Raw genomic sequence first — 13,461 nt, forward strand, 5'->3', positions numbered from 1 at the left:
CCATATATTTTTTTCTCTCTGATAACATACTAAAGACTTTGAAGACTTTAATAATCCTATTTCTTTTAAATATTCAATAAGATTCAATTATATACTTTTTCAGAGGCTTGCTAAAAGCAGAAAAGATGAAGAAATTATATGAGATAGTTATTAGGGGGAACAAAGAAGCCAGCGTATTAAGTGAAATAAATTGGACACACATGTTTAAATGCTTCATTGTTTCTCTGATGTGAGAAACTAAAAGTAGAAATAAGGACAAACACGTATAACAGATATTGGGAAATGGGAAGAAAATATTCAAGTGGGGAGGGAATCGAGGAAGGGGACAAAGAGAAAGGGAGGAGGGACAAGGAAAAACTGAAAATAGAAGGCAAAAAATGGAAACATAACTTCTGTACATAGGAAGGGGAAGGGGGTCAAGGGAGGGGAGCGTGAGAAAAAGGGGCCAGGATGGACCATGTGCAGGTGCTCATTTCCTGTGATGAGTGCTAGCAACCTGTATACCTAAAATGTACCAATAAATGTGCTATTTTTAAAAAGCATGAAATGTGAAAAATCACTATTTGGAAGGAGATTGATTCCTCTCATGGCTGTACGAGAGCATAATCACAAGTACCTTGATTCTGATAACCCTAATCACTGTTTACGCACCAGTACTTACCATGGTGATTTCCAATGCGGAGGTCGTGAACTGGCATAAACCTGAGCTTTGCCTTGCTTGTGAGTCTGCAACTTCCATAGAAACTGGAAGAAGACACAAGACCTCTGAGTCAGAGACAAAGACTTTATCACTTCTGATAGGGCAGGCAGGTAGATTTTGGTTCTGTCCGTCAGCCGCCCTCCCACAGTGTCCTGAAGACGGTGCTGGGCAGGCCAGGTGAGCACCATGCACACAGTAGGTCTATGTCATGACTGTGGAACCCTGGGAGTAGGAAACATATAATCTTATCAGAGAACATAAGCAAGCCTATTTGTTACCTCGGAGAAAGGCATTATATTTGTCTGCATGATTTGAGAGAAACAAAATCTCTTATCTTCCAGGGTTGTCTATTATGCAAACATTCTTGAAAAGATAATGCAAAACAAGAAGTTGTTATGAGAAATGTAGTGATATCTCAAATAATTGCCTAACATTGTTGATACTGGAATATTTTTAAAAAAAGCAGAAATGAAATAACAAATATTGTCATAAAACTTGAAAAGTTGAATTGGAAGGTTAAAAGGAATGAGTATCTTAAAAGCCTTTGAAACATGCCGAATTGTCCTCCAATGATGAACAAGACTGATGCCATCTTTCTTTTTAAAAGAATTACTCAAGTTGCTTTGTAGAAGCACAAGAGCAAGGGCGGGGAGTAGGAATGTGAGATAACATAGAACTTCTCAAGACGGACTGTGCTGTGACCAGGTGGATGTCACTGGAATACAGATCCAGGACTACTAAGTCTGCAGTGAGCCTGAGACACTGCATGGCTGACAGTCACAGGGTGTGCTGAGCCTGCCTCCTAGCGTCTGGACCACATTTTGAGTAGCAAGAAGTGAGAAAGCCATAACAACAGTGAAGATGAGAGGTAAGAGTGGCTTAGATCGGAGACGAGCAAGTGCAGTGTGGATGTTTGATGTATTTTGATGGTAAGGCTCCCAAGAGTTTGTGGAAGACTGCAAAAGACAGTGAATGACATCTCTGATATCTGTGACATAATCTACCTGAGGACAGACATGCTGTTAGTGGAGACAGAATACAGCAAGTGAGAGAGCCAGGCGTAAGCGAGGTCTTCATTTCACTCTGACACATTGAATTTGAGATGTATGGTGTTAGTGATCTAAATGGGAATGCTGAGTAGCATTTCAAAATTCAAAGAGGAAGGGGACCAAGAGTGGAAGAAGGAGGAAGACAAGGGAGGGGAAGGGGTAGAAAGAGAATTGAGGTGTGTTATGAACATATACTAAATCTCCACGCTGAAGGAAATCATTGTTTAATGAAAACATGCATTAGTAAAAAATTAAAAATTTTTCCAAATGCAAATCTAAAGTTCTGGGAAGAGGTCCAGGACAGGTGTACACATTTGAGACTTCATCACTGTATAAATTGTGCTTGACTGAAAAACTGCGAGGAAACGGGGGGAGTACAAACATAATTTAATTAGGCTTCTCAAATGTGTGTTTGTGTGTATACAGATATGTAGTTGCTAAGAATTAGAAAATAAAATTTTCTTTAATGCTGTACTTTTAAGTACTCAGTTTATAAAAAAGATAATTTTTAGTGACATTTTCTGCCAATTTTATTTAGAAAAAGGATGAGGGCCAGGGATTTAGCTCAGTGGTTCTGCTGCCTGCCTTGTAAGCGCAAGGACCCAAGTTCGATCCCTGGTACCAAAAAAAAAAAAAAAAAGTAGAAAAAGGATGAAATGTGTGGCATCATATTTTTTCAGTGTTTTATAAACAAGTAGATGTTAAAAGATGTTCTGTATCAGATAGGTTCAGTATCTGTTCTAATCTTTAATAGCTATTTAACTTTAGTAAGGTTAATCTCTCTAATCCCCTGTTCATAATTTTTGAAAAACATAGATTATAATATCTGGTCCCCAACATCAGGAGGAATAAACCAATATATGCTTTTAAACTAATAACTTTGTATCTTAGATTTTTGCCCTCTGTTAATTCATGTTAAACAAATACTGACTTTGAAAATCAGCATAATTATTCTCTAGAAATTGTTTACAGAAGAGAAATAGAGGTGATTTTTTGGGTGCTTTTCCTCTGTATTACTAAAGATACATAAGCAATAGAGGTGTATAATATTCTTTATAAAAGCAACTAGAAGATCGATGTGTTTCAGGGAAGGTAGAAGGACATATCTATCCCAACATTTCTGAAAAGGAAACCCCGATAGCTTTTCAGGTATCGATTGAAATATTTTAGTGTAAAAAAACTGAGGAAAAATATTCCAAGGAATGTAAAAGTTTTGAAAAGAATTTTGTGGCATGATAAGTGCAAGGTACTAAGCTAGGTAAATTGAAATATATCAATTTTAAAAGGGAAAATGGAAAAGGACATAGCAAAACACTTTAAATGTTATGATTGGGAAGGAGTGAGATAAGAAAACTGACATATAAGAAGGAAATGGAACTCCGATGGTCCATAAATATGATGGTAGTATAGATGTCCAGAGACAAAGCGATAGTGAGTTTTCTTTAAAAACCCGATTTAGTTGTGTGCAGTGTTGTTTTCTGAAAGAGCTTAAAAAGTGCATGTCTGCTACAGAGAGTCTGTTGGGAGCAGGGTCAGAGAAGAGGCTGCACAACAGAGGGATGGTCCTGTGCCCTGCGGCTTCCTTTTAGTACTTGGATTTTTATAGAGGGTGATCCAAAAAGTAGCCAGCAGGTAAAATAATCACGATTCACATGACTAGGTTACTTTTTTGGTTTTGAATTTCAGTTCTATCTCAAAGTTACCAGCCATCATCTATTTGAATCTCTCTGTATTAGTTTTAGATTTTTCACTTGGTGAACTCTTTGATACAAAGTGTTCTTGCACTTTAATTTTGTAATGCACAATGACATGCTTCATGGATTAGTTTAGAATGATTCTCAGTAGTCAACATCAAACTTATGACATGAAGGGTTAAATATAAGAGGAATGTCTTCCTAGACGATTCAAACTGAATATCATAAATGAAAGTAGGAATGAGTTTAAGCAATTTTTTCTTTTTTATTCAAAATATCTAAACTGAGAATGCTATGTTTTTTAAAGGACTAGGCATTTTGCTTACAATATAATTTTATTAATATGATGTCATATTCTGTATTTTTGTGATTTTGCTTTTTTTGGAGGTGGGTACCAGGAATTGAATTCAGGTCCTTGCACTTGCGAGGCAGGCTCCAGAACCACTGAGCTAAATCCCTGGTGCTTTTATTGTTTTTAGTTTAAACTTTCTCATTGGCAAGAACCAAAATGTCTTAACTATCTAAAAGTTTTAAGATAATTTTGGATGTCCTAGACATTGTCTTGGGAGATAATAAATGGTAATGTAAAAAGGTAAATTAGTATATCTCTTAAGGAACTACAGATTTAAATTAGGCAATAAGTTAAATAAACAAAAATATATTTACAAACAGAAGGTACTTATTATTTGACCACCAATTTTTTGCATAACATGAACATTGTTGTTTATGAAATTAGAAAGTTCTTTAAATCTAGAGAGTGAAGGAAGAAATATTTTTCCTTGGGTTTTAAGCCAAGACTTAAAGGATAATTAACACGGATAATAAGATAATAAGTTAATAAGGATTTAAGCCAAGCCTTAAAGGATAGTTTATAATGGAGAGTTCTGCTTACCTTTCTGCTGAATATTTTATTTCTTATGGAATATTCATCAGAAATGACCCACAAAGGTCTTTCTAGAAGAGTCAAGAACAAAATTAATACCAGTAAGATAACATGCATATTCACATAAAACTAAAATATTGAAAACCAGATAAATATATTGTCAAATGAGGGATGATGGGGGTGGAAAAAGCCTACATAGCTAAGAATGGATGAGGCCATAGAAAGTTATGTACTGGCTTTCTCTTGCTGCCATTGCAAGTCAGTACATATTTAGTGGTGTTAAAGCAGCACTTGTTCATTGTCCCATGGTTCATATCTCAAAAGGCCACATGGACTTGGCTGGTCTCTTTGTTTCTGTTCCCACAAGACACCAGTCAAGGTGTCTGACACCTTGGCTCTCTCCTAGAGGTCTGGCAGGAAGTCTGCTCCCAAGACCGTTGTGTTGTTGCAGGAGTCCTCATGCTCAGGAGTGTAGAAATGGGGTCTCTGTGTCCTTGCTTCCTGTCAGATGGAGGTCAATCCCAGGTTTGAAAGGCATTCTCTGGACCAAGACTTATTTATGTGGATGTCACTGGGACCAGGAACAGAATGGTCAACAAGTCACTGAAAAGAATTTATTTGGATTTACCTATAGTCAAATTTTAAAATTTCAAGTGTATAAATTTATATTTAGTAGCACATATGAAAGCTTACATTTCCATGAGGAATATTCATTTATTTGATATAATTACATTGGTAGCAATGACCTATGTCCTTAGCTTAAACACTTAACTTTAACCTTTCTATAAAAATATTAAATGATATGTAATATACCTTTCCCTACTCTTTTCCAAGATATTCCTTTTTCTTAAGCAGATTTTGGAAGTGTTACTTCTCCTATTAAATGTTGGTTTTTTACATTGATTTTACTGGTATTTTTAAAGTATACAGTACAGTTACATTTATCATTGTGATCTTGTATCTTTACATGACAGATCTTGGTTCTCATTTTTTCCCCATACCCTTGCCCTCCATTCACCCTACCTCCCCTATTTAGAAAGACTTTGTTTCCATATTTTTCCTTTTTTCAGATTTTTTTCTTTTCCCTATTTCCTTTCCCCTACCTTTCCCACTTCCCCTACAGCTTGAGCCCTTTTCTTCCTATTTCACATTGTCAGTTATAAAATTTGGATCTTTTTTACACCAGAGAAACAATGAGGTATTTACACATGTAGGTCCCATGTATTTCACTTAAAAGTATGGCCTTAATATGCATCCAATTTCCTATGATTGACTTTAGTTTCTCATTCTTTATTGGTGAGTAGTACTCCATTTTATAGAAAAGCCACATCTTTATCCAGTCTCCAACTGATGGGCAATTGGGCTGTTTCCAAGTTTTAGCTGTTACAAACTGTGCCACTTTAAACACGGGTATGCATATATCACTTGTGGTATGAGTCTTTTAATTCTTTTGAAAAGATACCCAGCAAAGGGATAACTGGGTCAAATGGAACCTCTAGTCCTAGTTCTTTGAGGTATCTCCAAATTGATTTCCACGGTGGTTGCACCAGTCTGCACTCCCACCAACAATGGAGAAGGGTTCCTTTCTCCCCACAGTCCCACCAACACGTGTTATTGGTTGATTTCTTGACAGCAGCCATTCTTTCTGTGGTAAGATGGAATCTGAATGCTGTTTTCACCAGCATCTCTCAAATGACCATTGATGTTGAACATTTGTTCATATATTTATTTCCTACTTTTACTTCTTTATCTAAGAAATGTCTATTCATTTCAGATGTCCATTTTTGAACCAGGTCTTTATATTTGGGGGACCTTAGTTTTTTAAGTTCTTTATATATTCTAGATAATAGTCCTTTGTCTGAAGAGCAGCTTGTAAAATTTTTTTTCCACACTGTAGGTTGTCTCAGCTCTGCTGGTGGTTTCTCTTCCAGTGCAGAAGCTTTTTTATAAAATGAGATACCAGTTCAGTTGTTGATTCTTTGTGCTAGTTGCCATGCTACTGAGGATTTGTTCATAAAGTCTTTTGCTATGCCAATGTCTTCAAGAGTTCTGCTTAAATTATCTTCCAGAAAGTTTAGTGTTTCTTTTTAATATTTAGATCTTTAATCCACTTGGATTTTTAATACATGGTGAAAGATAAGGATTTAGTTTTAACCTTTGGCAGGATGAAATCCAGTTTTTTCAACACTGTTTATTAAAGAGGCTTTCTTTCCTCCACTGAGGATGGCTGGCTCCTTTGTCAAAGATGAGATAGCTATGTACATCTGGAATTGTTTGTGTATCCTCCAAACTATTCCATTGATCTCCAGGTCTTTTTCTTTGCCAGTACCATGCTGTTTTTATCACAGTGGCTTTGTAGTATAGTTCAGGTTGGGGATTGTGATACCTCCTGTCATGTCTCTGTTGCCTAGAATTTATTTTGCTATTCTAAGTCTCTTCTGGTTCCAAATGAATTTTTTTATTATTTTATCTATTTCTGTGAAATATAAAGTTGGAATTTCAATTGGGATTGCATTGAATCTGTTTAGCAGTTTTGCTAGTATGACTATTTCATTATGTTGATTCTTCCTACCCAGGAGCAGGGGATATCTTTCCATTTTCTTATATGTCTTTTATCTCTTTTTTCAGAGTCCTGTAGTTTTCAGTGTAGAGGTCTTTTGCTTCTTTAGCTAGATTAATTCCTAGGTACTTCATGTTTTTGGATGCTATTGTGAAAGAAATTGTTTCCCTAATTTCTCTCTCATGAGTCTATTATTTGTGTATAAGAAGGCTATTGACTTTTGAATGTTTAACTTGTATCTGCTGAAAGTGTCAAGTCTAGAAGACTATTAGCATAGTTTTTTTTGTGTCTTCCATATCATATTGTCAGCAAATAATGACAGTTTGAATTCTTCCTTTCCTATCTTTATTGCTTGTATTTCTTTCTCTTGTTTAATTGCTGTGGCTAATGTTTCCAGAACTATATTGAACAGGGTTGGTGACAGTGGACATCCTTGTCTTGTTCCTGATTTTAACAAGAAGGTTTTCAGCTTTTGGCTATTTAATATGATGTTAGATCTTGGTTTTTCTTAGATAGCTTTTATCAATTTGAGATAATGACCATCTATTCCAATTTTCTGCAGAGTTTTATGAATGGTTGTTGAATTTTGTTGAATGCTTTTTCTGCTTCTATTGAGATGATCATGTGGTTTTTGTCCTTGACTGGGTTAATATAGTGTATTACATTTATTGATTTATGTATGTTGAACCATGCTTGTATCCCTGGAATAAATCTTACTCAGTCAGGGTGTATGATCTTCTTGATATTCTGTTTGCCAATATCTTTTTTGGCAATTCATAAGTATCAAGAAATCTGTTCAGTTCTTTGGTTTATTTTATTAGATTACAAATTCTCAGAGTAGGTATTGATGATCCTCTGGATTTCTGCTGTCTGTTGTGACTTCATCTTTTTCATTCCTAATAGCATGGATCTGAGCCTTTTCTTTCCCTTTTTTTTTGATGAGGTTAGCTAAGGGTTTATCAATTTTATTTATTCTTTCAAAAAGCCAACTCTTCGATTCATTGATTTTTTGGTATCATTTTCTTAGTTTCCATTGCATTGATTTCTGCTCTAATCTTTACGATTTCCTCTGTTGTATGAGCTTTGGATTTTTCTTGCTCTTCTTTTTCTAGGAGTCTAAGATTCATCATTAGGTTGTTTATTTGTGCTCACTGTGTTTTCCTAGTGTGGGCATTCACTGCTATGAATTTTACACATAGAACTGCTTTCATTGTGTCTCACAGATTCCTGTATGTTGTATTGGCATTATCATTTATTTGTAAAAATTGTGTAATTTCTTCTTTAATTTCCTGTGTGACCCAATGATTGTTCAGGAGAGTGTTGTTCAATTTCCATGTGTTTGTGAAGTTCCTAAGGTTTCTTATGATATTGATATACAGCTTAATTGCACTATGGTCTGATAATATACAGGGGATAACTTTGATTCCTTTGCATTTATTCAAACCTGTTCTATGAGCTAGTATGTGGTCTATTTTGGAGAATGACCTATGTGTGAAGCCAAAAAGAATCTATATTTTGATTTTGTGGGGTGGAACACTCTGTAGACAGGTATTAAGTCCATTTGTTCACAAGCTTGGTTCAGTTCTAGTATTTTGTTGTTGATTTTTTGTCTAGATGGTCTGTCTACTTCTGATAGTGCGGTATTTAGGACCCCCACTACAATTGTATTAGTGCTTAATTCATTTTTCATGTCCCTTAATATTTGTTTTATATTGTTGGGGCCATTAATATTTGGTGCATATATATTTATAACTGTCATCTCTTCCTCTTGGATTGTTCCCTTTATGAGGATTTAGTGGACTTCTTTGTCTCTATTAGTCAGTTTTGATTTGAAATTTACTTTGTCTATGAATAAGATAGCTATCCCTGCTTTTCTCTGGGCTCCTGTTGCATGGAGAACTGTTTTCCATCCTTTCACTTTCAGTCTATGAGTTTCTTTTTGAACTAGGTGTGTTTCTTGTATATAGCATATTGTTAGATTTTGCTTCTTAGTACATTCTGCCAGTATATTTCTTTTGATTGGTGAATTGAAACCATTGACATTGATGGTTATAAGTGATATGTATTGACTTAGCTAAGGGTTTATCTTATTGACTTATTACTGTCACATTATTGTACTGTTGTTGGCTATTTTTACTTTTCCCCACTCTCTTTTAGTTTCTTGATCTGCCTAATTTATTTGCTCTGTTGGGCCACATGGTGTTGTGACCTTCATTGTCCTTTTGTCGGATATTGTTTAGAATTGTTTGTAGAGCTGGTTTGGTATTTATGAAGGTTCTCAGGTGTCCTTTGTTATGGATGTTTCTTATTTCCCCACCCATTTTAAAGGAGAGTTTTGCAGGACACATAAGTCTAGGTTGGAGGTCATTTTCTCTTAGGGCTTAAAATACCTTACCCCAAGCTCTCCTTGACCAGAGGGTTTGTGTTGAAAAGTCTGCTGTGACTCTGCTGGGCTTTCCTTTGCATGTGATTTGTTTCTCTTCTCTAACTGCTTGTAGTAATTTGTTCTGTTTGGTTTCTGGGATCTTGACTATTATAGATGTAGATTTTTTTTTTATTATGGCAATTTAGAGTTCTATATTCCTCACTTATCTGTATGTCACATTCATCCCCTCTGTTTGGGAAGTTTTCTGTCATTAATACTGTGAACAGCTTTTTTAAGTCATTTGTGTTTTTTCTTCTACTTCATGGATTTCTATCAACCTTAATTTATTCTTTTTTGTATCATGTGGGAGTCATTGGATTGATTTCTCATGATCCCTTACTGTTTTTAAGCGATTTCTCTTTTCTCAATCACTGACTGCATTCCTATCTTCTATATGTGAAATTCTATCTTCACATTCATTCATCCTGCTATGAATGCTTTCAGTAAAATTTTTAATCATCTGGATATCTGTTTGAATTTGTTTCATGGATTCCATTTCTTTCCTATGTTGGGCATTCATGGTTTCCATTTCTTTCCTATGCTCGGCATTCATGGCTTCAATCATGGTCCTGAGCTCATCTTTTTTTTTTTGGTCAGTTTCTGTTCTAGAGTTTCTAGTCATGTTTTTCATTGTGCTCACCATCTCTAGTTATTTGGGAAATTATTTCTGTTTTGCATTTTTCTACAGCCTGATTGATCTGCTTTTTCCTTTCCTGTGCCATGAGTTCAGGGTGTCCTTGTTGTTGATTGTCAGACTTTTCCACCTCATTTCCTCTACAGTTTGCCATTGGTGAACTAAAAGTCTCTCTCTGTGCCTTGTCTAAGTGTTTTCTCATTTTAATTTTTGTTGTTGGGCTGTCCTTGGTTTAATTCCTGGATTAGTACTTTGATGTTGATTTCCTCAAGCCTGCTCATGGAACAAGGTTCGGGAGCTTGGACTGGGAGGGCACAGAATCACCAGGCAGACTCTGGGGAGGTTTCTGGAATGCTTCCATTTTATTGAGGAAATGTACAGAGTTATATAGGGTAAAGTGGTGGTGGAGCTAGGGTGGCACTATTGGTTGGCTATTGGATAGGGTAAAGCAGGGTTGGTGCCAGGGTCAAGTTGGGATATTTGGTACATCGTTATTGGCCACATGTTAATTTTTGGATTGTATGTTTTAGGGGCTTAAGCAAATGGAGTCAGGACTTTAGAGGTTTTTGAGAGGAACAGTTTATCTGTCTAAGGTCAGATCTCTACACCCCTGAGGGGGAAGATTATTCTAGCCCTAATAGGTCTCAGAGTTTTCTCACAAGAGATGGGTGCAGCATTCCTGACTCAGCCAGACATTAATCTGATCCTCAGTTCCCCCTTTTGTCTTTGACTCCAGAGCCTCAGCCAAAAGGCTCTTTATGATTTTTCTGATTTTGTTACTGGCACATCTGATCTTTAAAATAAAGAACAATAACAATATTCCAAACAAGGTTAATATATATGGGGATCCCAATATCAATCCATGTTTCCAACTACTCAAATTATTCCATCCAACCTGAATTTTTGACCAAATGGTATCCCACACATTATTTAAAGTTACAACATCTAATGCCTGGGTATTAATTCCTCCCAAACCAAGTTTAATTGGATTTGTAAATTGAGTATGGCTGTGCAGACAACTTGAAATAGCAGGGTGGTCTTTTTGAAGGCTTGTGTGGTGTTTTTGTGTTAGCTGGTTGACCACTGCTGCTATTGCCACTTGATTTTGTGAGGTGACTGTTGCTGTTGTTGTGGCAGAAATAGCTGGCACCATGGAAATGATGACAGCAGTAAGGGCAGAAATTTCAAAATCTTTCTTACTGTGGGGATGAAGCATAAGATTAAAGAGAGGATCTGAATTTTGTCATTCCATATGGAGATCAATGGGGACCCAAACAGCCAGGGGAATTCTAGCAAAATATAAACTCCAAGTTTCTGTATGAGTAAACAAAGAAGGATCAATACAAGGTGTAATAAGGATGCCTTCCATGGCTGTAGGGTAAATACAGGCTTGGGTAGGATAGAATTCCAATCAACAGTAACGAAAATGGGGGGGGTGGCACTAAAGCTCATACTTTCGTGTCTGAGGTAAGTTGTTTTCTGGCCTGTGCTGAGTTTGTTGTCAATGCTGCACAAAGGAGTACTACCATCAATGGGTCCAGAGATGGGTTTGGGTGTTCCAGGTGGAGCCATATCCAGTGCTTGGTTACAGAGAGCCTTGTGAGTGTGCTGAGACTTTGATCTTCCTGATACAGATGCTGTTTAGGTTTCGCATCTCTAGTAACTCATAGACACTCTCATTTTCATAATATCAGAAAGGACAACTCATTAAATCAATCACAACCCTTAAGCCCAATTAATACAATCAGCAACACAATAGAATCAAGCACAGCTTAGAAATTGACCATTTGTGGTAGTTGTAATCTATCACCACATGAATTAAAATTGAGGATCAGCCCAAAATATGTTTATAGTGAATAAACTCTTCAATATATAACTTTACCCTTCAGGATGGGGATTTATAAGGAGTTAGGAGGAGAGGAATAAATAGAAGAAGAGGAGAAGGTTTCAATGAAGCCAGAGGACATAGGATGATCACACAAAGTGGGAACCTTTTGAAGACAAGAGGGAAAGACAGAATTCAAGAACAAAGACAAGAATAGAACAACTGAACAATAATAGGGAAGCTATAAATTATGGTCACTTTCCTTTGTATCTAATGACATTCAAGTGAAGGAAAAAGAGAGAAGAAAAAAAAAAAGAAATTCAAATTAGGGCAGGAACAGGAACAAAAACAAAAAGGGAGATGAAGAATAATACATGGGAGTAAGAGAAAGGAGGAAAAGGAAGAAAGAAAAGGAAGAATTTGAAAAATGGGAAAAAGTAAAATCTTTAAAATAAAAATTAAAAATATGAGAAAAAAAACTATTGGAAGAGTCTCTTTCAGGGTATATCTCTGCTGTTACAATAGTCAATGTGGGCATCAATGTGCAGAACTAAGTCTATTAGTTTCAGCTAGCTGATGGTATACCCCTGATATTCAGGCTGAATACTGGATGCAAGGCTCAAATCGTGTTCCCTGACCTCCTGCAGGTTCTATTCTGCAAGGTTCTACTACAGGTTCCCACTGCCCTTCCCCTGAAGATAGTCCAAATTCTGATGTAGGGTGGTGATCCCTCCAACTTACCAACTACAAAGGTCTGATGTGCCTTTATTGCAGTTGTTCACTTCTATTCTATATTCTGGAGCTCAGTAAAATGGCCTTTATGACCACCTGAGCCTCTTCAGTGTTGATATAGTTACTGGCACAACCAGGAGCTTTCTGAGTATGGGGGTAGGGAGAACACTGCAGAGGCACCTGCTTGGCTGGGTGTTCCTCACCAGTCTGCTCCGATGAAGGCTCAGGGCACTGGTGAGCTCTCCATGCAACTGGTTGTTGCTCACTGGCCTGTTCCCGTGATGGCCTGGTGCTGGTGAGCTCCCCGTGCAGCTGGTTGTTGCTCACTGGTCTTCTCCGATGAAGGCCAAGGGCAGTGGCGAGCTTCCCATGCATCTGGGCAGTCCTCACTGGTGTACTCCCTATGAAATGTTTTCTGTGAGTTCTCATTAATGACTAATTGCTTTCTTTCACCCTGCCCTGGATGATCCTATTTCTACTGTGACTTTCACTGAACTATGCTCTTATGTAATTCAACTTCCTTCTCATTCATAGAATGGAGTGATGCCCTGAAAATAATACTCTTTATGGTCATTCATGCATTGGTCCAATGCATTTGTGTTTCTTGTCTTGAATTATAAACTACAACTCACAGAGTAAACCGAAGACATGTTAAACATTGAATGAGTTATTTTAGCAAGAAAGATTATTTTACCCACACTGGTATTTAAATGTCAATACTTACTGCTAAAAAGAATGTTTATAAATGGAATATTTTACACTATTTTTATTGATTAATTAAAAGTGAGTGTCTATTATATGTCAGGACATAATTACTTGTGGATCTTTCATGTTTCTGCACCTCTTGTGAACTATCATACTGAGGACTTTTACTCTGAATTATCTGTTCAGGAATATTTGTACAGCTAGTAGACTTGGAAAATAGAAACTGTGGTTCCCTCTGGGGAAGATGGTAGATT

The 13,461-nt window shown here is 36.7% G+C and overlaps 1 protein-coding gene across 2 annotated transcripts in view; it reads left to right on the forward strand.

The window, feature by feature from the left end:
• Positions 1-13,461, forward strand: part of Marchf1 (membrane associated ring-CH-type finger 1) — a 968,384-nt gene that overhangs the window by 526,887 nt on the left and 428,036 nt on the right. The gene's annotated exons all lie outside the window — the stretch shown is intronic.

This window comes from Fukomys damarensis, unplaced genomic scaffold (assembly GCF_012274545.1).
Source record: "Fukomys damarensis isolate Sample0158 unplaced genomic scaffold, DMR_v1.0_HiC HiC_scaffold_18, whole genome shotgun sequence".
Classification (NCBI taxonomy): Eukaryota; Metazoa; Chordata; class Mammalia; order Rodentia; family Bathyergidae; genus Fukomys; species Fukomys damarensis.